Source organism: Heterodontus francisci, chromosome 9 (assembly GCF_036365525.1).
Source record: "Heterodontus francisci isolate sHetFra1 chromosome 9, sHetFra1.hap1, whole genome shotgun sequence".
Taxonomy (NCBI): domain Eukaryota; kingdom Metazoa; phylum Chordata; class Chondrichthyes; order Heterodontiformes; family Heterodontidae; genus Heterodontus; species Heterodontus francisci.
This window is the reverse complement of record NC_090379.1, coordinates 98,870,954-98,893,659: the sequence shown is the minus strand read 5'-3', so window position 1 is coordinate 98,893,659 and position 22,706 is coordinate 98,870,954.

Here is a 22,706-nt window from a genome sequence, read left to right as displayed (position 1 = left end):
AAAAATAACACTTGAAATGCCTCTTGTACAGCTGCATAAACAGACAGACTAGAGTGCTGGAAGCTAGAGAAATAGACAAGATGCTCTTGTCAATCAAACCAGTCAGTATAAAGAAGAGAGTTTTTTTAAGGGAAGACATAACAGAGTCACAAAACCAGGTCCTAAAGCAAGTTTTAAAGCAAGAGAAGGCAGAAATATTGAATACCAATTTTCCCAGTGTGAACTGGAAAACCTTGGATATCTTATCCAAGTTCAAACTGTTCCAACAAAGAATGAAATTATGCCCTACAGACCAAGTACTAATAGAACCAGAAAACAAACTGTGAAAATACTAATTGCAATTGGAAATGAGGGATTACACAGAATCAATACCTCAGGAATATCTGAACACGACCAGAAAGATCCCATAAAGATATGGAAAGTGCTGGATGATCAGCTCCAATTGAGAGTGAATTTTTGAATACATCGCCTGGAATTGATGTCCTACAGGCAATAGCCACAGGAATCAATCGACCAGTTCATCAGTAGATGCCATAGCAATATGACTTCTCAGAAACTGAGTTGCCAGAGAGACTAATGGAGCTGGTAATTGTATTTCAGAAAGACTTCTTGGGGAAAAAGAAAGGTCACAGCATTGACGCACTGCTGGAAATTGGCAGGAAATAAGAAGCCATTATAGATGGACAACAGCATATGCAAGCACCATGTGCAGCCAACAGTGTTGGCACCATAGCCAGTTCGAGAAGAGAAAGCAAGCTGTGTGGTAAGTGCGGTCTGTCCCACTCACGGAGAAAATGCCCTGCATTTTGTGACCTGTGCAAGAAATGTGGTGCAAAAGGACACTGAGCCTGCCTATGCAAGAATTCTGGCTCGAACGATGCAGCCAGCAGCCACAGTAAGGCATGAGCCAACAGAAGACAGGTGCCGCAATATAGCAAGAGCAGCAAGAAAAGCGCCAGAGACCTGTACAAACGCAAGCCAATACATGAGGTCCACAATGAAACAGACCTGAGACAAGACTCAGAGAGAACCAATTCTCAACCAAAAGATGAACAGGCATTCTGCATTGTGAACCTGACACACCATGTAGATGAAGTCAAACAACTGGAAGCTTTCACTACTATGAACATCATGTGCCCAAATAAAGCTGGCAAACATTCACTCAAGGTCAAAATTGACACTGGTGCTAGTGCAAATATCCTACCGGTCCGAATCCTCAAAGGTATGTACCAGAGTTGTTGGAAATCAATAATACAACTGACAACTGCATAACTATTTGCATACAAAGGGTAATCCATCCCTTGCAGCGACACATTAACAATGCCATGCAGATATGACAAGTCAGCATGGAAACCATAAACATTCTACCTAGTAGACACGAGCAGACCAGCAGTGGCAGGACAACCGACGTGTAAGGATCTCAACTTCATCACCATCCATGAGAACGTTACCAAGGGAAAATCTCCAAAGACCAGAATCTGCTCACAAACTCTGACCAGCATCAAATGGTGCAGTCTGGAAATCCAGCAACAGCACAACTATGCTGTGCCTTCACATCTGCTCTATAGTGAACAGTCAACACCACAATGAGCCAGAATGGACAGGTATCTCCATGAGACCAAGTACTCTTCCCCCAACAAGTCCTCGACCTTCAGCCCCAAACCTTCAGACATGGAGGATGAGGAAAGGCAAAGGACATGCAATGTCCTGAACAGGCAGAGAAGGAATGAGTTGAAGCATTGCCTATTGGCTCTTCGGGGTGAGGTGCCAGAACTTTCCAAGATTGACAAGGCCCCAAAGGTGGTCATCTTGAGAAAAGCAACAGAGTATGTTAGCAGGCTGAAGGCAGAGCAACAGAAACTGAATGCAGAGAGGGAGAAACCTCAGAAAGAACAGCAACAGATGAGACACAAATTCCCCAAGCAAGAGTTGTTAAACCACTGAGATGATTTATGGACTTTAGAGCCTCTATATTTGTAAACTTCACAATCTCTATCCATGTGTAAATAATTTTGATGTTATCTAATTTTATGTATTTTTACTTTTAGCAGTCACCGCGGTCACCCTTGTTCTTATAGAGGGTGATGATATTGGCATCGCGCATGTCCTGTGGTACTGCTCCCTCGTCCCAGCACAGGCAAAGCAGTTCATGGAGTGCTGAAAGTATAGCAGGCTTGGCACTCTTGATTATTTCAGGGGTAATGCCGTCCTTCCCAGGGGCTTTTCCGCTGGCTAGAGAATCAATGGCATCACTGAGTTCCGATTTTGATGGTTGTACGTCCAGCTCATCCATGACTGGCAGAGACTGGGCTGCATTGAGGGCGGTCTCAGTGACAACATTTTCCCTGGAGTACAGTTCCAGGTAGTGCTCAACTCAGCGGTCCATTTGCTTGCGTTGGTCAGTGATTGTGTCCCCTGATTTAGATTTGAGGGGGGCGATCTTCTTGATGGTTGGCCCAAAAGTTCGCTTAATGCATTCCTCTGATGTTTCCGGTGTCAGAGGCCAGCTGAATATGACTGCATAGGTGTTGCCAGTAGTCATTTGCGCAGCACCCGGCTGTTCTTTGTGCAGCGCTTCTGGCTGCTTTAAGTGCAACGCATGTTAACTCGCTGGGGGCTTTCTTGTAGTTCAACAGTGCAATGCGCTTAGCGGCTGTGACAGGTTCCAGCTCTTCAAAGTGAGATTGAAACCAGTCTGCATTCCACTTCAAGCATTTGCCATAGGTGGTCATTGCTGAGTCATAGATGGCGTCTCTGATGTGGGCTCACTTGGTCTCTGCATCCCCTGTAGGAGTGTTTTGAAGGGCTTTTTCATGTGAATTTAGAAACTTATGTAACAGCTGTGGATGAGAAATTCTACTAGCGTTGATGCGCGGCCCTTCTGCTTTGAGTGATGCAGCTTCTTTGGTTTGAGTCTAACCTTGCTGCACACCAGCATAGTGGGAAAAGTCTTCAATTGAGTCGCTTGAAACAGGCTCCAGAAGCTGGCTGAGCGTGTCTACCCTGAGGCACAGTGTGGCTTTCGAGCAGAGATCCACCATTGACATGCTGTTCTCCCTTCGCCAGCTACAGGAGAAATGCCGTGAACAACAGATGCCCCTCTACGTTGCTTTCATTGATCTCACCAAAGCCTTTGACCTCATCAGCAGACATGGTCTCTTCAGACTACTAGAAAAGATTGGATGTCCACCAAAGCTACTAAGTATCATCACCTCATTCCATGACAATATGAAAGGCACAATTCAGCACAGCAGCGCCTCATCAGACCCCTTTCCTATCCTAAGTGGCGTGAAACAGGGCTGTGTTCTCGCACCTACACTGTTTGGGATCTTCTTATCCCTGCTGCTCTCACATGCGTTCAAGTCTTCAGAAGAAGGAATTTTCCTCCATGCAAGATCAGGGGGCAGATTGTTCAACCTTGCCCGTCTAAGTGCGAAGCCCAAAGTATGGAAAGTCCTCATCAGGAAACTCCTCTTTGCTGATGATGCTGCATTAACATCTCACACTGAAGAGTGTCTGCAGAGACTCGTCGACAGGATTGTGGCTGCCTGCAAAGAATTTGGCCTAACCATCAGCCTCAAGAAAACGAGCATCATGGGACAGGATGTCAGAAATGCTCCATCCATCAATATCGGCGACCACGCTTTGGAAGTGGTTCAAGAGTTCACCTACCTAGGCTCAACTATCACCAGTAACCTGTCTCTCGATGCAGAAATCAACAAGTGCATGGGAAAGGCTTCCACTGCTATGTCCAGACTGGCCAAGAGAGTGTGGGAAAATGGCGCACTGACACGGAACACAAAAGTCCGAGTATATTAAACCTGTGTCCTCAGTACCTTGCTCTACGGCAGTGAGTATTGGACAACGTATGTCAGCCAAGTGCGACATCTCAATTCATTCCATCTTTGCTGCCTCCCGGGAATCCTTAGCATCAGGTGGCAGGACCGTATCTCCAATGCAGAAGTCCTCGAGGCGGCCAACATCCCCAGCATATACACCCTACTGAGCCAACGGTGCTTGAGATGGCTTGGCCATGTGAGCCGCATGGAAGATGGCAGGATCCCCAAAGACACATTGTACAGCAAGCTCGTCACCGGTATCAGACCCACCGGCCGTCCATGTCTCCACTTTAAAGACGTCTGCAAATGTGACATGAAGTCCTGTGACATTGATCACAAGTCATGGGAGTCAGTTGCCAGCGTTCGCCAGAGCTGGCGGTCAGCCATAAAGGCGGGGCTAAAGTGTGGCGCGTCGAAGAGACTTAGCAGTTGGCAGGAAAAAAGACAGAAGCGCAAGGGGAGAGCCTACTGTGTAACAGCCCCGACAACCAATTTTATCTGTAGCACCTGTGGAAGAGTCTGTCACTCTAGAATTGGCCTTTATAGTCACTCCAGGTGCTGCTTCACAAACCACTGACCACCTCCAGGCGCTTACCCATTGTGAGACAAGGAGGCCAAAGAAGAAGAACCTTTAGCATGCAAGACTTATCTATGGAAAGAAAGGGGATGATGTGTGATTGCTTTTAAGAGTGATGTCCCTTTAAGATCTTAGTATGCTAGTGAGCGGAGTCATGTGACTTCATGCCAGGCTCACTCTGTAACTGTAATACCAAGAGGCAAGTCCTGTTAATAGTTAGCTCTGTACTGTATATATTAGTTAGCTGTTTAATAAACCTGTTTGAGATCATCAACAACCTGGACTCCATGCATCTCATTATATTTTGCAACAGACAACATTCAAAGCTTCTCATTACGCTGCACTGGTGAGATCTCCATTCTGTAGCTAAGGGGGAGGGACAGGTGAGTGGGCCCTGATACTTATATTCTGGCTAATAGGTAGTTAATAGAGGCCAGGCAACCGAAGACGTGTATCAGGGCCTAGTGCAAATTGCCTTGGCACACAGCATGGTATGTCATGGAGCCAAGGATAGACCATGGGGCCAGGATGGATGATATATCATTGGATTAAACATGAAGAAAAAAGCAAGAGCTTGTATTCATTTAGCACCTTTCACAACCTCAGGATATCACAAAGCACTTACAGCCAGTGAGGCCCCTTTGAGGTTAGTCACTGGCATAATGTAGGAAATGTGACTGTCAATTTGCACACAGCACGCTCCCACAAAGAGCAGTGCAGTGTCAGCTAGGATCTTGCACTCCAGCCTCTGGAGTGGATCTTGAAACCGTGACTTTCTAATTCTGAGTTAAGGGTACTACCCACTGAGCCATGGCCAACACAGACTGGCACTTCTGTATTTTGGGTTGTGCTTTCTCTGATTTGGCCATGGGAAAAAGAAGCCAGGTTTAGCAGTGGGAAAGTGAAAAGCTGGCATCCTTATGTCTGAACTACAGAACTGCCAAGGCACCCAAGGAAATTCAAATCTCTTACAGTTTTTGAATTCTGACATAAACTTAAATCATGTCAGGTATATTTGTATAAAAGGCACCTAGCCAGATAGTTTGTCACTCCAGCTGGTCATTTTGGGTTCTGCAAGGAGATCAGGTGACAAGCGAGTTCTCAAAAAAAATAATTCTGGCATGATCTCCATACAACAACAACTTGCATTTATACAGCACCTTTAACATAGTAAAAGCATCCCACGGTGCATCACAGGAGTGCAAAGGTTGACACCGAGTCACATAAAGAGGTATTAAGACAGGTGACCAAAAGCTTGGTCAAAGAGAGGGGTTTTAAGAAGTATCTTTAATGAGGATAGAGAGGTGGAGAAATTTAGGGAGGGAATTCTGGAGCTTAGAGCCTAGGCAGCTGAAGACATAGTCATCAATGGATAAACACAGAGAGCAGCTACTCAAAGAGAAACAGTGTTATCACTGTGGGAATAACATGCTGGCAATTCAATAAATACAAATAAAAGAACACCACAATCTGACAACAATAGAGAAAACGAATAAACTCTGGGATCCTCCATCTAAACGCTGTTATTAAGAAACCCTGATTGCCCGTTAATTCCAGACCGTCTGGCTGTCTGATACTGTCAATCTGAACTGAACATCTTTTAGATGAAAGGTTATTGACCTGAAACAATAACTCTGCTTCTCTCTCCACAGATGCTGCCTAACCTGCTGAGTATTTCTAACTTTTTCTGTTTTTATTTCAGATTTCCAGCATCTGCCGTGCTTGCTTTTTTGCCCATCATGTGACATTAATAGCTAAGGACAGTTTGTGTGGAATTTACACAAACACAGAAAGAGGCCATTTGGTCCGAGCTGATGTTTAGGTGCCACACAAACTTCCTCCCACCCATCTTCATCTCACCCCATCTGCATATCTTCTCTTTTCCTTCATGTGTTTATCTAGCTTCCCCTTAACTGCATCTATGCTATTTGCCTCAACCACTCCACATCATAGTAAGTTCCACATTCTCACCATTCTCTGAGTAAAAATGATTCGCCTGAATTTTTTATTGAATTTTTTAGTGAATATCTTATATTTATGCCCACTAGTTTTGGACTCCCTCACAAGTGGAAACATCTTCTCTATGTCTACCCTATCAACACCCTAAATTTTAAAGCGATCTATCAGGTCACCTCTCAGTATTCTCTGTTTGAAAGAAAAGAACCCCACCCTGTTCAGTTTTTCCTGATAGAGAGAACCTCTCAGTTCTGGTATCATCCATGTAAGTCTTTTTTTGCAGCTTCTGAAATGCCTCTATATTCTGTTGATAATATGGAGATCAGAACTGTGCACAGTGCTCCCACCGTGGTCTAACCAAGGTTCTGTACAGGTTTAGCATAACTTCCCTGCTTTTCCTCTATTTCACCAATCTATTTAATATTTTCTGCTGCTGGGAAGAGAGAAAGTCTCTCTCATTAACATCTGTTCACAAACACTTAAAAGGGATCTTACAAACTGCTGTCAAGCCCTTGTTTATGGCATTTGGTTAATATTGCATTCAGAGTAACAATGTGAACTCAACCTATCCCTGATTTGTAAGGTTCCCCCACCAAGCTGGACTGAGGGGCTGGAACCATGGGAAGCCCCTCGAACTGTATCGTTAATATTCTCAATTGCTGTAAATGTAAAACTGTAATTGACATGACAATTGTGAAACGGAAGGGTTGGGAAGAAACTCATGACATTATTGAAAGAAACTGATCTCTTTTGCAATGTTTGTATTTTTTCGTGCTGTTTGGAAACTGTTTGGCAATGTAATTTTTACAGATTTTTATGAATAAAGTATATTTTGGAAATAAAAAAAAAACCTATCCCTGATTTAGATCCTGCTTATTTCTATAAATTTTCAAAGCGCAGCTCAAATAAGTTGCACCCTGGTACAAACAGAACTGCTTGGCACAGGGGGTACAGAAAGGAGACAAGGCCAATAAATTGCCCATAATCAAGCAGCGAGCTGCATTATTTAGATTGGCAAATGGTATTTCACCTTCTTAGAACTAGGTACAGGTCGTTTTTTTGTTGTGTAATTCATTCTTGGGATGTGGGCATCATTGACCATTCTGAATCACCCTCAAGAAGATGGTGATGAACTGCCTTTTTGAACCGCTGCAGTCCAGCAGTGCTGTTGGGCTGGGAGTTCCAGGATTTTCACCCAGTGATGCTGAAGGAACAATGATATGTGCTCAAGCCAGGATGGTGTGTGACTTGGAGGGGGCTCGGAGGTGATGGTATTCCCATGACATAGAATTAGATGGCAGTAAAGTATTTTTTACATATATGTAAAAAGCCTTACAGACATCTGGGGTTTTCTTTGTTGGGAATCAAAATGTAACCACCTCTGTAAATATTGTGATCATATTGTTTCTGTTACTTTAATCATATTGTACATATGGTATGCAATACTTATTGTTCTCCAGTATAGGTACTGAAAGTGTTGGCTTCCTGTAATAAAAATAAATATCAAACTGCCTTCTGCACCAGGCAATGAAATTAGGAAGCACTTTTTCACACAATGGGTAGTGGAAATCTGGAACTCGTTCCTCCAAAAGGCTGTGGCTGCTGGGGATAATTGAAACTTTCAAGACTGAGATCAATAGATTTTATTGGGTAGGGCATCAACAGATATGGAGTAAATGTTGGTAAATGAGGCTGAGGTGCAGATCAGCCATGATCTCATTGAATGGTGGAACAGGCTCGAGGGGCTGAATAGCCTCCTCCTGTTCCTATGTTCCTATTACTCGCCCAAGAACTGATGCGTGATTTGCTGTTTTTCTATGACTTCATTGAGCACCTCCAGTAAATCAAGCTTTCCTATCCACCAATGTTTCAAGTATCGCTTCAATTGCAACCCGAGGAAGATAGATTCACAAGTCACCGCATGAAACTTTATAGAAAACAGGATCAAAATACTTTAAGATAGAAGAAGACCGAAACTCTTTCAATGCGCGGAGGTTGACCTCAGAGAAGGAAAACTGCAGAGGAGATCAAGTAGAAACCGCTGGAGAGGGTGAGGCTGTCAAAGCACAGAAAATTCATTGAGCTCCAGAGATCCGAAAAAACCTTGGCATGAAGATACCAGGCAGTTACACACCACCTCCCAAATACAGAACAACCTTTATCGGATGTAAGGAACAATTTCATACATGTTAGAGTGAAGCATCCAGGAGAAGATTGCATTTAAATGCAGGCACAAGGAAGTAACGAAGGAGGCTTTCGAAATCTCAGAACACTGGTTGCAGCTGATGAGCGAGAGAGTCAGCTTTTCCCTTTTCCCCTGAAGGTGATGACTCCTTTCCACGTTAATCACCTCTCCTGTCTCATCCAAATGGCCATTAATCATGGTTGGGTCTCACTGGCCAGGTTTCATTCCAGTGAGCTCGATCCTGTCCTCAGCTCACATTGACATATGTGCACTTTTTTAAGGGTCCTGGATGGTGATCAAGAGCGCGAAAGCTGCCCAACTCTCTCTAAATCAGGAGTGGCCACTAATTCTACTAAATGCCGGCACAATGTTTTAAGAATGGAAATAAATAACAAAGTACGTTTAAAAATATGAAATCAATGTCTCAGGAGAGGAGGACTTTGAACAACATAGGAATTGGGCTGGATTGGAGAGAACACAAAACCCCACATTCCTTTAATGAAGGACATGTACCAAGGTAACTTCCTGTGGGGTGAGAATGGGGAATTGCCATGTCTACTTTCTCCACTAGCTTTATTTCCACTTTTTACCCACAAGTGGCATGAATATAATTGGCGATTGGAACACTGCAAGAACGAACTTGCAGTTATATAGGACCTTTCACAACCTCAGGACATTCAAAAGTACAGTCATTGTTGTAGAGTAGGGAACAACAGCACAAATAACATTGTGATAATGGCCTCATAATCTGTTTTCGTGATGGTGGTTGAGGGATAAATATTAGCCAGAACACTGGGGAGAAAATCTGCTTTGCCTTCTTCGAATAGTATCGTGCAATCTTTTATACCTTCCTGAGAGGATCAAAAGGGCCTCAGGTTAGCATCTCATCTGAAATACAGCACAACGCAGCACTATTACAGCACTGCATTGGGAGCGCAGCCTGGTTTATGTGCTCAAGTCTCCAGAGTGGGACTTGCATCCACAATCTTCTGGCTCAGAGATAAGAGTGCTATCACTGAGCCACAGCTGTCACTGGCTGCTTAATTCTCCATTGCTCCATCCTGTGCTGTTCCTCCTTCTCCATGATAACAGCTTCCAAGAGTATTCCCACAGGGAATGCCCGTGGGTAGAGGGTCTGGAATCTCTAAATTTGGTGGGCTGATCCTCTGAGAAGCAAATCTAAATGTATGCAAGCAGAATGGCCCCCAAAACCCCCACTTCATATAGCATTTCTGAGCTCCAGAAATATTCCTTGCTTTTTTTTCTTACACTCTTGATGAATTGCTAATGCACTGCAACTGGTGAGGCAATTCTCCCTGGATCTTTAAATTAATTTTACACAAATATAAAGAAGACTGTGTCCTTCAATTCAGTTCACATAAAACTAAAATGGATTGTGCCTTTAAATTCTGTTTACGCGAATTGTAAGAGGACTCTATCTTTAAATTTAATGTACAACAAACTAAATTCATTGCACATGAATCTAAAAAGGGGCTGTGCCTTTAAACTGAGTTTACACAGACTTAAAGTGGACTGTGCCTTTAAATTCGAGACTCCAGAGGCTGCTAAAAATAAACTGGACTGCATTTTTTTGAGGAAAATGTCCTGTTGTTTTTGGCTACACAGCATATTGAAAGTTATTCATGAAAGGATCCTAATGTTAGGGCTGCAACATATTTTTCTTGAGGTTCATTTTCACTCTGAACATTTTAGAACTGCGAATTATTTATTTATAATCCGCAGACCAAAAAATAGGCACATGCCAGCTCAAAACTGAAGTGTACAAAAGATTTTACTTTTAATGAAGCCTAAAGGGACCCCTCCATATCTGATGCTAAGAAATGAAAAGAGGAGAAAAAGTCAATTGGCTCATCAGGCCTACTCCTTCTGTACACTCGGTACAACCTATTTGGGACTCTATACCACCTATCTAATCTGCGGCAGTGGAATCTTATGAGTGCCGTGACGATCCAGACGGCAGGACCGGAAGTTGCCATAACTTTCGCTCCTGCCGCAAATCCAGTTTCCCATGCAATTTTGTATTTAAATTAGCCATGTGGCGATGAGCAAAGGAAACATGTGGGATCATGTGCCAGGGGTGGCCTTTCATTGGTTGAACTCGCCGTCACTACCTCGACCACCATGATTAGTACAGGTATAACATATACTGTGTTTGCAGCCTCAAGGATCAGCTGCCTTCCTTTCATGTAGTAATCTTCAGAATAACTTAGTTGAAGCTTTCACTTAAATCAATATGTTTTTGCCTCCCTTATTTTGTGAAAGTTACCACCAACTTTATATGATTTATTTTCCTGACAGCCAAAGTGAATCACATGGCAGCCAGCAGGCAGCGTCCCGCCCCACAGTTCAGTGATGCCTCCCTGCAGGTTCTCCTCCAGGCCGTCAGGGAAAGGTGGGGGGGGGGGGGAGGGTCCTCTTCCCTGCAGGTGGAGTCAGAAGGCCCTCCTGCCACACCAAGGTGGCCTGGATGGAGGTAGCAGAGGAGGTCTCAAAACGTGGGTAACTCTTAGAACATGGGTGCAGTGCCGCAAGCGAATCAATGACATGCTCAGATCAGTGAGGATAAGTGGTCCTGGCGAGGTTGCTCCATTGATTTCTTCCATGGCTAGGTGTCTTATCTTATCTTACCAGGGAAGTGGTACTGAACAAATTGTTGAAGCTGCGGGCTGACAAGTCCCCAGGTCCTGATGGACTTCATCCTAGGGTATTAAAAGAAGTAGCTAGTGAGATAGGTAATGTGTTAGTTTTAATTTTCCAAAATTCCCTAGATTCGGGGAAGGTTCTGTTAGCGAATGTAACTCCTTCATTCAAAACGGGAGGGAGACAGAAAGCAGGAAACTACACGCCAGTTAGCTTAACATCTGTCTTAGGGGAAATGTTAGAAGCTATTATTAGCAGGGCATTTAGAAAAATTCAAGGTAATCAGGCAGAGTCAACATGGATTTGTGAAAGGGAAATCATGTTTAACCAATTTATTAGAGTTCTTTGAGGGGTTATCATTGACCAGAAACTGAATTGGACCAGCCCTGTAAATACTGTGGCTACAAGAGCAGGTCAGAGGCTGGGACTTCTGTGGCGAGTAACTCACCTCCTGTCTCCCTAATGTCTGTCCACCATCTATAAGGCACAAGTCAGGAGTGTGATGGAATACTCTCCACTTGCCTGGATGGGTGCAGCTCCAACAACACTCAAGAAGCTCAACACCATCCAGGACAAAGCTGCCTGCTTGATTGGCACCCCATTTACTACCTTCAACATTCACTGCCTCCACCACTGACGCACAGTGGCAGTACTGTGCACTATATACAAGATGCACTGCAGCAACTCACCAAGGCTCCTTTGACAGCACCTTCCATACCCGCGATCTCTACCACCTTGAAGGACAAGAGCAGCAGATGCATGGGAACACCACCACCTGCACATTCCCCTCCAAGCCACACAGCATCCTGACTTGAAACTTTATCGCTGTTTCTTCACTGTCGCTGGGTCAAAATTCTGGAACTCCCTTCCTAACAGCACTGTAGGTGTACCTACACCCCAAGGGCTACAGCAGTTCAAGAAGGCAGCTCACTACCACCTTCTCAAGGGCTATTAGGAATGGGCAATAAATGCTGGCCTAGCCAGCTACACCCACATCCCATGAACGAATAAAAAGAAAGTTACTTGTGCTGTGGATAAAGGGGAACCGGTGGATGTATTGTACTTAGATTTCCAGAAGGAATTTGATAAGGTGTCACATCAAAGGTTATTGTAGAAAATAAAAGCTTAGGGTGTAGGGGGTAACATATTGGCATGGATAGAAGATTGGTTAGCTAACAGGAAACAGAGAGTAGGCATAAATGGGTCATTTTCTGGTTGGCAAGATGTAACAAGTGATGTGCCACAGGGATCTGTGTTGGGGCCTCAACTTTTTACAATTTATGTAAATGTTTTAGATGAAGGGACTGAAGGTATGGTTGCTAAATTTGTTGATGACACAAAGATAGGTAGGAAAGTAACTCATGTAGAGGACTTAAGGGGGCTACAAAGGGATATATATAGGTCAAGTGAGTGGGCAAAGAGCTAGCAAATGGAGTATAATGTGATAAAGTGTGAAGTTGTCCACTTTGGCAAGAAGAATAAAAAATAAGCCTCTTATCTAAATAGTGAGAGATTGCAGAGCTCTGAGATGCAGAGGGATCTGGGTGTCCTAGTGCATGAATCGGGAAAGGTGAAGTCGGGCATGTAATTAGGAAATCTAATAGAATGTTATCGTTTATCACGAGGGGAACTGAATACAAAAGTCGGGAGGTTATGCTTCAGCTATACAGGACATTGGTGAGACCACATCTGGAGTACTGTGTACAGTACTGGTCTCCTTATTTAAGGAAGGATGTAAATGCGTTGGAGGCAGTGCAGAGATGGTTTACTAGATTAATACTTGGAATGGGCTCTCATGAGGAAAGATTGGATAAGCTCGGCTTGTATCTGCTGGAACTTAGAAGGGTAAGAGGCGACTTGATTGAAACATATAAGATCCTGAGGGGTCTTGACAGGGTGGATGTGGAAAGGATGTTTCCCCTTGTGGGAGAATCTAGAACTAGGGGTCACTGTTTAAAAATAAGGGGTCACCCATTTAAGACTGAGATGAGGAGAAATTTTTTCTCTCAGACGGTCGTGAGTCTTTGGAATTCTCTTCCTCAAAAGGTGGTGGAAGCAGAGTCTTTGAATATTTTTAAGGCAGAGATAGATAGATTCTTGATAAGCAAGGGGGTGGAAGGTTATCGGGGGTAGGTGGAAATGTGGAGTAATCAGTTCAGCCATGAACTTAATGAATGGCAGAGCAGGCCCAAAGGGCTGAGTGGCCTACTCCTGCTCCTAATTCGTATGTTAGTATGTATGTTCATATGTCTTTAAGGCAGAGGGTATGCAAGGAATGCAGTCGAATGCATGAGCAGCCATTTACTAAATGATGAAGATTGGCATTGTTTATGTGATTGGATGTGTCATGTGAAAGCCAGTGCAGAATGAATGATGTTGATGTATGTATGCAATAGTTGTGATGCATCATTTGCCATGTCATTAAATCTGCACTGTCTTTTGCAGGAGAAATGAAGCCACAACCAGCATGAGCATGCTAAGATGGGAGGAGGGGTCCCTGACATCAGGTTGCTGACCACGGCTGAGGAGGGGCTTTGAAGATCGCGAGAGAGGAGGGAGGCAGGGCGAGTAGAGATGGTAAGGCAGGAGCCAAAAGACGTAAGGATGAAGTGTCATCTCTGCTCTTGCAGCCATATGTGGAAACTGAAGGAAATTGTGTGAACTCATGTGAAGCACATGCTTAAAGTGCCTCTGTCTGTGTCTCCACTGCAGGTGCCCACACTTGAGTAGCAGAACACTATGTAGCCCAGGAATCCTCCTCGGGGGAGGAAGATGAAACCAATGCCCCAGAGAGTGCACCATCAACTGCCTCTTCTTCCACCTCCACCAGCGCAGATACATACACATGGTCTGTGTGGGGTTTAAGATTAGAATCTGGGTCACAAGCTGGTGTGAATGACACAGACACATCCCAGCAGCTGAGGGAGCATGTGCCAGCTGGGTTTCCTGACAATCGGAGGACTGATGTGGACCAGGCCGCTGCTCAGCCCCATGCTCATGATGATCTTCTGTTTGTTGCGACGAGAAGTTTACTGGATGTGCAGCAAAGCCATGTGCAAAGTCCGTCGGAGATGCCTGAGGTCATGCATGGCTTTGCACGTGCCGTGGAGGAGTCCATACAAGCCATGACGTCTGCCATGTCCCAGGTATTTCAGCGAATGGCTTCCTCAATTGAGAGTTTGGCGAACTCCATGGCGAGTCTGGTTGAGCACTCGAGCCATATGCGATCTGACCTGAAATCCATCGCGGTGCCACTGGCTCCATGAAGCAGAGTCTAAGCGAGAGGCGGACGAGGAACCTGGACCTCCCTCCAGGTGCTCCTTCCCTTCAGGGAGACAGGCAGGTGCCATCGTGCACACAGATGGAGGAGGAGTGCGTGCCAGCTACCCCGGGGCCTTCCTCTCAGGATACCCCCAGGATAAGTGGCATCACGTCTCCCCCAATGACATTGACCCCCTTAACTCCAGCAGGCGAGCACACGGGGGATACTCAAGCACTATGGCTGCAGACCCCCAGTAGGATGGAGCCATCAAGGCCCTGTTCCTTCAGAGGACATGCACCACAGCAATGGGACAGCGCACAGAGCAGACTGCCTCCACCTCAGCTGCTAATGTCGGGGTAGCACCTAGACATAGTGGCAGGGAAAGAAAATTGAAACAGTTTTGAGCACGAAGGTGGCACAGGTGACGTAGAAATGTTCATGAATGCAAAGATGTATGAAAACATATTTATTTCTTGCAAAATTTGATCCACTCTCTGTAACGTTTTGCTAGGTTACAGATGGATACAAAGAGGTTTTTTGGAGACCTATGGCAGGAACGCAGGGATATTTGCAAAGCATCTCAGGAAATGTCCAGTGTCCTTTTCTCATTAGAATTTTAGTCTTCACTCTTCAATGATGGCTGTTTTTCTAGTGATGATTAATAACTTTTTCCAATACTGTCATGCCTTACCTTTGTTTTCCATGGTAATAACTTAATGCTGTTTGCAGTGGTGTTTAGTCACATTCATTGTAGTCCATGGATGATTTCAAATGCTAATCACATGAAAGTGCAGCCATGCTTCATTAAGATTGCAGAGATGAATAAGACCTCATGCAAAAGGAAATTTCTGTGGGGAATTGTTATGTTTCTCCTCCCAATGTTCCTTGATGATGTGGCTTATTGTTGGCTGAAACGTGTATAAATGAGGTTCTCCCTGATGTCCCTTGCATGTCTCTCCATGGCCCTAATATCGGTGATGTCATAGCTATTATTCATGTCCTCCTCCTCACCCTCTTCATAGTCATCCTCATCTGAGGAAGACTGGTGTTCCTCCTGTTCCTCTGCCTGCAAAATGTTGCCGCATCTAATTGCAAAGTTGTGCAAGGCACAACAGACAACGATTATTCGTGACACCCTCTGTGGCGTGTGAAGAGCCCCTCCAGACCAGTCAAGCCAATAAAATCACATTTTCAGCATGACAGTGGTGTGTTCAGTGATGGTTCTGGTGGATGTGTGAGCAGTATTGTACCTCTCTTCAGCAGCACTTTGGGGATGACGTACTGGTGTCATCAGCCATGTACAAAGTGGGTAATCCTCGTCACCCAGGATCCATCCATCCACTTTAGCTGGTTCCTTGAAAACTGCTGGCAGCTGTGAGTTTCTCAAAATGTAGGAGTCATGACAGCTCCCTGGGAAACATGCGCAAGCATGCATGATTCTTCTCCTGTGGTCACAAACCAGTTCCACATTTAAAGAGTGGAAGCTTTTGTAATTAACTAAGGTAGCAGGCTGATCCCAGGGAGCTCTAATGGCCACGAGTACAGTCGATCACCCCTTGCACTCTAAGGAACCCAGCGATAGCGCCAAAGACCACAGACCTTACTGTCTGGCAGTCCTCGTCTATAGGTAAGTAGATGAAATCATTGGCACATCACAAAAGGACATTAGTCACCTCTTTGATGCACCTGTGGGTTGCAGACTGTGAGATGCCACAGATGTTGCCTGTGTATCCGTGGAAGGAAAGAAATTGAGTGCAATAGTAACCTTCAGGGTAAGTTGCATGGGGTTCCTAATGAAAACAAGCAGCTGTAGGTAATGCTGAAGGATCATACACATTCTTGTCGCCTTTGCAAGTCACATCCTCATCCTTCTGGATTGCCTCTCTGGCATCTGAAGATGCTGTGACCTTGTCCTGAGGATGCGATGACACACCAGCGCCCGTCTTCGATAATACCTTTCCTGGATGGCTTCATTCTGAGCAGCTGCACCCTTGTGTTGCTTGCTGCTCCTGTTGAAACATTATCTGTTGATCACCAAGATCCCTCCTCAGTCTCTCCCTCTGCAATTGTTCACATGTTAGAGGACAAACTGCATGTTTGAAACTCATGTCTTTGCAGCTTTACAATTGTTGAGATGACAAGAGTGTTGTAAAGCCATCCATCTTCTGCCATTCAGCAGAACCATGAAAGTCATGAGCAGATCGCTGTTATGTGCCTTATATTTGCATGCAGTAGGAGATACCACCCACCATCATTTGTCTTCTCCCAATCGACTTGCATTCCTTGATTGGTCACATGGTTTGCAGTCTCCTTTCAGAAAATGTTGTCTCTGCGATATCAGGTAAGTTTGCCCATTTTCCAACCTCCTCCTGCCTGGTGCATGGAGGCGCATGGGAGGGAGGTGGGGAGGACAGGGTGGGGTCTCGGGTGCATGGAGGAGCAGGGGAGGGAGGGGAGAGGACAGGGTGGGATCTTGGGTGCATGGAGGAGCAGGGGAGGGAGGGGAGAGGACAAGGTGGGATCTTGGGTGCATGGAGGAGCAGGGGAGGGAGGGGAGAGGACAGGGTGGGATCTTGGGTGCATGGAGGAGCAGGGGTGGGAGGAGGGCAGTATCCAGGGTGTGTAGTGGTTGCTTTTGATGAAGCTGGCTGTGTGCGGTTGCAGGGGGTGGTGGGTTGATATGTCCTGGAATGTCGCAATCCCACCAATGACTTAATTCCTCTAAAATATCCCACTGTCAGGAATCCACAAATACCTAATTATATCGCCCTGCATGCCACCAAATCTGCCGTGGTGCACTGTATAAAATTCCCTCCATGATCGTTTGGCTCAGAAGTAGGAATGTTACCCCACTAAGCCACAACCGACACCTCAGGGGAAATTTGTTTCTTTGTTTAATTCAAAATGATAGATTGTAAATAACTGAGGCCCCAGCACTGATCCTTGCAGCACTCCATTAGTCACAGCCTGCCAACATGAAAATGCACCGTTTATCCCTACTCTCTGCTTCCTGTCAGTTAACCAATTCACTATCCATGCTAATATTTTACCCCAAAGCCATAAGCCCTCATCTTGACTACTAACCTTTTGTGTGGCACGTTATCAAATGCCTCTTGGAAATCCAAATGTACTACATCTACTGATTCCCCCTTAGCTACCCTAGTAGTTACATCCTCAAAAAATTCTCATAAATTTTTCAAACATGATTTTCCCTTCGTAAAACCATATTGACTTTGCCAGATCAACTTATGATTTGCTAAGTGCATTGTTAAGACTTCCTTAATAATAGATTCCAGCACTTTCCTGACGACTGATGTCAGGCTAACTGTTTTCTCTCTCTCCTTTCTTGAATAGCGGTGTTACATTTGCTAACTTCCAATCTGCTGGGACCATTCCAGGATCCAGGGAATTTTGGAAAATCATAGCCAGTGCATCCATTATCTCTGCAGCTATCTGTTTTAGAACTTTAACATCATTCCTAGGGATTTGGTGGATTTTAGTCCCTTAAGTTTCTTCAATACTTTTCCCCTACTGATAGGAATTCCTTCATTTCTTCACTCTTTTTAGCCCCTAGGTTACACTTTGTTTCTGGTATGCAACTTGTGACTTCTGTTGTGAAGGCAGACACAAAATATTTGTTCAATATATCTGCCATTTCATCATTCCCCATGATAAATTCTCCTGTCTCTGCTTCTAATGGACCAACGTTTAATTAAGCTACTCTCTTCCTTTTTATATACTTGTAAAAGTTCTTCCACTCTGTTTTAATATTCCTAGCTAGTTTATTCGTATTCTATTTTTTCCCTTTTTATCAACTTTTTGGTGGCCCTTTGCCACACTCCCAATCCTTAGACTTGCTACTATTCTTTGTGTTATGAAAGTACTTCTATATTTGTTGTTAAGTATATGTTTTGATGACATATATTTAAATTGTGGAGATGGATTCATTGGAAGGCTCAAGAGTTCATAGATGCTAGACTGCTTTATTGTTGATAGTTCATTGAAAGGACACTAAGATGTTGTTTAAAAACAACCTTGATGGAAGTCATGTGCTTTAAGCAATAAACAACAGGAACCTTGGTGACCTGGGGAAAATGTTTACTGGGAAGTGACAAATCAAGATTTATAGGAGTGAGGAAGCTTGAATCTTGAGATATTGCTTTTGGTTTCACTTTGGACACTGCGTTGGGTGTGAACTATTTTGAAGACAGTTGGAGAAAACCTCCCAAGAGAGCAGTTACCATCAGCTCATCCTCTTCCATCTCTTTTAGAACTTCCTGAGATTCAAGTGTAAGAAATAGAGAAACAGATGCTGCATTTCTCCTGGAAAGCCTGCCAAACTGATCCTCAAAGTCACCTGAAAGAACTGCTATAGAAAGATCCCAGTGGCAGTCGTCTATGCATATTTGGGATGCCAGACCAAAAAGGGACAACAGACATCTTTCCATATCTTCTCTTTTTTCTTTAAGAATTAGCAAGTATTTGGTCAAAGTTTTTTTTGATTTTTCCTGTAACAGAGCTCTGCAGAGAGGATTTCTTTATTTTTATTTCAGTGTGTGTGAGTTTGTGTGTGGGGAATTTAAAAAAGGAATTTCCATATTTAAATCTGTGTGTTTATGCTTTGCATCATTACTGGTTAAGTGTTGTTTTATAATAAACTGATAATTTTGTTGTTTATTAAAGAAACCTGGTTGGTGTATTTTATTCTGGGATAAAGAGTAGAGTATATGATTGACTGCATCGATAACTGGGTAAACATTAAAAAAAAATGTTGTGGCCTGTGGAGCAATAGAACTAGAAAAGACAGTGCACTCCTTCCTCCTCAGTCGTAATATTTGCAATATTATAAGCTTCTTCTTTTAATCCAATACTATCCTTAACTTCCTGAGTAAGCCACAAATGGACCTTTCTTGAGTTTTTATTTTTTAATAGAAATATACTTTTGTTGAAAGTTTTGAATTGTTTCTTTAAATGTTTCCCACTGTTTATTTACTGCCATACCTTTTAGTCTACTTACCCAATCAACCTCAGCCATATCTCTCCTCATACCTATGTACTTGGCTTTGCTTAAGTTTAAGATTCTTGTTTGTGATTGGAGTATGTTGCTTTCAAACCCAGCATGAAATTCATTTGTATTATGATCACTATTTCCAGCATATCTTTACTATGAGATTACTAATTAACCCTGCCTCATTACACAATACTAGAACTAAAATAGTTTTATCCCTAGATGGTTCCACAATGTATTGCTGCAGGAATCTGTCAGGAACGTGTTCCACAAACTCATCTTCTAGACCCCATTTGCCAATTTGATTCGCCCAGTCTATATGAAGATCAAAGTCCCCCCACAATTATTGCATTGCCTTTGTTACAAGCTCCAGTAACCCCTTGTTTAATGCTCTGTCCAACAGTATAACTACTCCCATCAGTGTTTTCTGAGTCTTGCTATTCCTAATATCCACCCATATTGATTCTACTTCATACTCTTCTGAGCCAAGGTCCTTTCTCAATAATGCCTTAATGTCATCTTTTACTATTAGGGCTACGCCTCCTCTTTTGCCATTTTTTCCCCCGTCTTTTCAAAATATTGTGTACCCTGGAATATTTATTTCCCAATCTTGGTCACCTTGTAACCGTGTCTCTGCAATCGCAATTAAATCTAGACCATTTATTTCTATTTGTGCCACTAGTTTATCTACCTTACTGTGGATGCATCGTGAAAGTTTGTGCTGACAAGCCCACAAAAAGTCTGTGGACAACTGCATATGAGGTGGATGGCAAAGCTGTTCCTTTGTCACTGACAGCAAAATCAGGGCCAAATACCTTGTGAAATAATGTTGAGGCTTTGGCCAAAGGATGAAAATAGGTGCTAGATGGGTTCTCTGCTCATAAGGCATGCCTGTTTGAAAGTCTGGATATAGCACACAATTTGGTCTTAATTGCTGACTACATAACTTCCTTGGAGATGCAAAACAGGCACCTTAAGGTTTAGGACTCAAGCACTGGTTAGATGTAATTTTCATAGTGCAGTATATGTGGGCTTCTTACATCCACTTCTACTGAAGGTGTGAAGTGTTCTGGTTGGCACACAACAGTAGGTTGCAGGATGGCTCAGGGACCAAGGGAAAGGGCGTAAGGGTTATTGTATACAGCATTGAAGGTCCTAGTGGAGGAGATCCAGGAAAGGAGGAAGTGCTGTACCCGCAGTGGGGAAGGATGCCACCTTGCCCACCTGTCCCTGTCTCCTGCAGCAGCTGGTGTTGCTCTGCCTGGCCTCATGACCTCCTCCCAATTCACCTCTGGACAAAGGGGGACCCTTATCTAGATACCAATGGCTCTTTCTCCTGGTAACTCCTTTAAGATGGCCAATAGGTGGAGTAGCACAGCATCTACTCATATATAAAGGAATATAAGAAATAGTTTCTGGAGAAGATCATTTTGTCCTTTGCGCCTGCTCCACCATTCAACAAAATCACAACTGATCTTCGACCTCAACTCCACCTACCCGCACTATTTCCATATCTCTTAATTCCCTTAATACCCCCAAATTTGTCAATCTCTGTTTTGAATATACTCAATGACTGGATGTCCACAGCTCTCTGGAGTAGGAACTTCCAAAGAGTCACAACCCTTTAATTGAAGAATTTTCTCCTCATCTCAGTCCTAAATGGCCAATCCCTTATTCAGAGGTGGTGACCCCGTGTTCTAGGTTCCCCAGCCAGGGGAGACATTTTATCAGTATCTACCATATTAAGCCCACAAAGCCTAGGGAGGCAGTGGCATAGTGGTAATATCACCAGACTAGTAATCTAGAGGCCCAGGCTAGTCATCTGGGGCCATGGATTCAAATCCTTCCACCATGGAAGGTGGTGAAATTTAAATTCAATTAATAAATCTGGAATTAACAACAAAGCTAATCTAATGGTGATCATGGTTAATTGTTGTAAAAACCCATCTGGTTCGCTAATGTCCTTTAAGGAAGGAAATCTGCTGTCCTTACTTGGTCTGGCCTACATGTGACTCCAGACCCACAGTAATGATGTTGGCTCTGAGAAACAGCGGGAGAGGAGAGCATTCAAAAAGCGCGCCAGAACATCAGAGAGAAGCAGCGAGAGAGAAGCAGGAGGTTTGGAGGCAAATCAAAACTCAAAAAGTGACATCACAATCAACAGAGAGCGCAGGGAAACAGAAAGCAGGCCAGGTGAGTATATCAGTAAGCTTTTAATTTAATCTAAATTAATCAAATATAAAATAAGACTAGAGAGAGAGAGGGAGGGATCAGCAAGGAGGGTATTGGTTCAAATTAGGAGCTGGGTAATTAAAATGTTTTCAATCGTGGTAGTGTAACAGTAAGTGTTATAATAAGAGTATAAACACAGAGCAGGACTAGAAGTATTAATTGCAATTCTTTGTTTAAATAGGTACTTTTAATTTAATTTAATGTAAATCAAACATAGCATTAAACATCCAAATTAATTAATTAAATAGAATACAGATGGCCGGACAGGAGATGTGTTGCAGCTGTAGTATGTGGGAGCTGGTGGACGCCGGTGCGATCCACGGTGACCACATCTGCAGCAAGTGTTGGCTGCTCGAGGAACTTCGGCTCAGAGTTGATGAGCTGGAGTCCGAGCTGTGGACACTGCGACGCATCAGGGAGGGAGAGCATTACCTCGCCACTGTGTTTCAGGAGACAGTCACACCCCCTAGATTAATTACATCCAATTTGGACCGTGGTCAGGGTCAGGAGGGTGTGACTGTGAGTGAGGCAGGTATGGGGATCCAGAATTTAGCTTTGGAGGAGTCTCAGCCAGTGCCCTTATCCAATAGGTATGAGGTTCTTGCTCCCAGTGTGGACGAGGGCACAGACTGCAGGGAGGATGAGCGAACTGACCACAGCACCGTGGTTCAGAGCGCCATTCAAATGGTGGAAGGGCGGGGGACGGGGGGGGGGAAGAGAAATGAAGTAGTAATAGGGGATAGCAGAGTTAGGGGAATAGATACTTTTCACTGCAGCAAAGACAGGGAGTCCTGAAGGCTGTGTTGCCAAGGTTAAGGACATTTCTTCTGGGCTGGAGAGGAACTTGGAGTGGGAGGGGAAGGATCCAGTTGTCGTGGTCCACATAGGTACCAACGACATAGGTAGGACTAGGAAAGAGATTCTGCTGAGGGACTATGAGCAGCTCAGGGCTAAATTAAAAAGCAGAACCACAAAGGTAATAATCT